Source organism: Marmota marmota, unplaced genomic scaffold (assembly GCF_001458135.2).
Source record: "Marmota marmota marmota unplaced genomic scaffold, marMar, whole genome shotgun sequence".
NCBI classification, from domain to species: Eukaryota; Metazoa; Chordata; class Mammalia; order Rodentia; family Sciuridae; genus Marmota; species Marmota marmota.
The window spans coordinates 7,948,815-7,952,731 of record NW_026000020.1 but is presented as its reverse complement, the minus strand read 5'-3'; positions in this window follow the sequence as shown (position 1 = coordinate 7,952,731).

Genomic DNA, 3,917 nt, shown 5'->3' with positions numbered 1-3,917 from the left:
ATCGGAAAAATAAGATATCTGAGGGTCATTTCAGGCTGCTGGAAGGTGACTGGGCTGGCTATGGGAGGTATGGCAATGGATTCGTACTGTGTATCACTAACAGAATGAATTCCAGGTAGGTTAAGATGAAGGAAAACTGTCCTGAACTGCAGGGTTATATGAATAAAATATATTTAAAACTGTGGTTTAGAGAAGTTGTGTCAAATACAGAAACCTAAAACCAAGATCGGTAAATCTGACTTCTTACATGACAATTTCTGCATAAATACCAGAAGCAATTAAAAGACATGCAGAACAAAAATATGCATTTGTGAAAAACAGTGTATATTCACAGAAGCGTATTCAGTGTTGCCTGCACTGCTAAACCCTCAGATGTCCATTGATAAGTCTGTAGACCAATTATGGCCATTTTAACACAATCTCAAACATCACATTGTGCAAAAGAAACCAGACCCACATGGCTTTATGTGTTTGACTTCATTCATAGGAAGTTCAGAAACAGGCAAAACTAGTTGTGGTGAGAAAAAACTTAGGACAGATGTCACTCCAGGGGCAGAAGGGGACTTTCTAGAGGGACAGTAATGTTCTCAATCTTGATAGGGGTTGGGTGACAGTCGTTTTCCTTAGTTGAAACTCAGCAAATGTACACTTAATGCAGATCTGTTTTTTTTTTTATTAGTTACACAAGACAGTACAATGATCGTGATCTGTATGTTTTACTGTGTGTAAATTTTATCTACAAGGGAGAAAAATGTAAAAGGGATGGACTCTAGATTATACATATGCTGGACATTTAGGGGCAAGGTCATTGATGACTACAACCTGCTTTGAAATGCACCCCAAAATAAGATGCATTAATGGATGGGATAGATGATACTAATGTTATAAAATGTTCAAAGTCCAAGCTAGGGAGTCAGAGCATGGTTGTTCTCTAGGAAATCCTTTTGACTTCTCTGAAAATTTTCATTATCAGATGTCCATGAGGAAAGGATAAGCAACAGACTGAAGAATAAATATTTCCAGTATATAAGAGATTTTTGTTCTCCATATATGCATGCCTATACATATATATATACACACACATATATGTAATTTTTTTTGTACCAGGACTGAACCCAGGGGTGCTTAACCACTGAGCCCCTTCCCCAGCCCTTTTATGTTTATTTTGAGACAGGGTCTCACTAAGTGGCTTAGGGCCTTGCTAAGTTGCTGAGGCTGGTTTTGAACTCACAATCCTCCTGCCTCAGCCTCCTGACCTGCTGGGATGACAAGTGTGAGCCACCGTGCCTTGCTATCTAAAATATATTAAGAGCTGATCATCAATAGGAAAATGAAAAACTCAATTAAAAGTAAATGTAGCCCTTCAGAAAACAAGGTAAATTATCAGCAGTGCCTGGAATGATTGTCCTACCAGCATTCAAACTTAAACCAGTCAGTCCCACTCCCTGCTCACCCGCCAGGCTGACTCCAGCATGACTACCTCGTGGCTGCAGGTGGTGTGGCCACTGGGCAGCATATGCAGGTGGCCAAAGCTGCCTCCACCTCCCCGTGCCACCAGCAGAGTGAGAGACCCCGGAGCAGACCTTACACCTGGCACCTCACACAGAGGTTGGAATGTGGCCACTCTAGGAAGATCTATGGCTGGAGTCAGAACTACCTAGGTGATGGTCTTTACAGCAAGTGCAAAACCACACACACACACACACACACACACACACAGTGCAATGCCACCTTGGTGAGGAGGTGGGCTTGGGGTGATGTGAAATAAATATAATTCAAAGAAAATAAGCGTTATGGACAAGACCATTTATGCATGGCTTGCCTAATTAAAACGAAAAGCATGAACACATTCTTATTTTCAGAGCTCAACACTTTCCCAGGACCTGTTTCAGAGTTGAAGTGGCAAGTCATGTACTGACTTATGGAAACCTGATGACTTACATCCCAAGATCAGCCTTTGTTCTCTTGGTCACTGCCAATTTCAGCCACTGCAGCTGGGGCCAGGGGGCTCCGAGGTTCCTTTGTGAGAAGGTGGTGGTCCCTTTACCCTGGGGCTGGGCACTTGAGATCCCCTGGGCTCTGAGCAGGGGCTGCAGGACAGCCCTTTCTACTCAGGTCACGAGGGACTTCTGTCTTTCAGGTTTTCTTCGACTGCGACAGGTCAGATGCAGACACACGCCACTGCCCCAGGCCCCTCTACCGAGGGCTGAATCATGTTGGACTACAGGGCAGAACTAGCTGTTGTTTGTTATACCAGCCGACTCAAAATCAACTTAAGCTGTTTCTCCCCCATTTTTGTGAAAGCATCAGACAGCTCACCAGAACAAGTTGAAAGTTTTATTTATATAAAATTCATTAAGAACATAAAAGATTGAGATTCTTAAAAAAAAAAAATCTGCACTTATTTACAGCAGTATTGCACAAGTAAAGTGGCGATTACCCTGTCAAAATTCATCAGTGCAAAACACAAGTCAGCCAGGGAAATTGCAATACAATGCTACATATGCTGGGTTCTAGGGGACGAGTTAGTGATGGGTCAATATACAGACAGGTCAGTGCTATTTATAAATGGGTACCTGATGAGTTCCGATACAGTAATGAGTGGTCACAGAACCTGCACATAAAACCCAAGAGAGCTCTCAGGGTCTGAAATTCCCAGGTAAAGTAGTCAAGTTACTCAGCTGTGAGCTCGAGGGTGCTTCTCGCACACAGCAGACCCCGGCTGATTTAGCGACACACAGGGACGGCAGAACCGCCCTTGAGGGGTCACTAGATGTCCCTGGAGCATCCACAAGCTTTCACATCTTGACACCCAGCCCAGCGGGCCCCCAACCTCTCCCAAGGGGGATGAAGAATTGGGAAGAGGGCAGAGACCTGGAGAAGCAGGCTGACCAAATGCAGTGACCAGATGGTGAAGTGCCAGGTGCAGTTAGCTCCCCAGGACAAAGGTCAGTCCACACCTCAGCACAGGACCCACGGGCAGGTGCAGGTGGGGAGGAGCCATTCACTCACCAATTGCCAAGAAGGGCCTGGTGACTGGAGGCACCCCGAAGCAGCCTGTCTCTTGGTCCCGCCTGGCCCCTGCCCTGGACAACTGGGTCAGCAGTGCCTCTCAAGGGGACTCAGTCTATCCACGGCAATGCTGAGTTGTCAGGTGAGGCTTTCCAATGGGAAAACCTGCCCACCTGCTGAGAATACTTTTTTTTTTTTTTTTTTTCCATCTTAAAAGCCATGGCCTGGAATTAGCAAATTTGCTCCTGAGAGAAGCCAGCTGCTCTGGACAGGCAGAGGCTGCTGAGTACTTCTTGGAGGGGAATTTTGTACACTGCTAGATTGCTGGTTTCTCCTGGGTGTCACATGCAAACTCCACCTGAAGGTGGCAGGGCCCAAGAGCTGACCACCAGGAACGGAAGCCAGAGGCCACCCCGGGAAGACCACGCGGTCTGCAAGAGCCCACCAGTCACCACCTCCCGCCTTGGGAGCCGGCGCCCAGTCCCGGGATGGCAGGGTATGGGGGACAGGGACGTCAACACTTTCCAAACTTAACACATTAAATAAGCAGAAAATAAATATACAACATTTCTACAAGTTACAGCATTATAAAACAGTAGGCCACATAACACAGAAAAAGAATCTACAATATTTACAATCCTTGATTCTGAAAAAGATTTAGAAAAAAACAGTGATTTTTCACTCATTGATACTGTACAAAATTTTACAAGAAAGGTCAAGGGGACATAATTGCACAGACATTTGGCTCAGTTGGTAAGAAAAATATGACCTAATCTAATAAATAGTCAATATATATACAACACAGAGAAGGGGGAACAGGAGAAAACTGCATTTCTCTGTACTTTACTTATGGAATTTTAAATTGGTTTTTCCAATCCTCTTAACCCCCCCCCTCCCCGCCCATC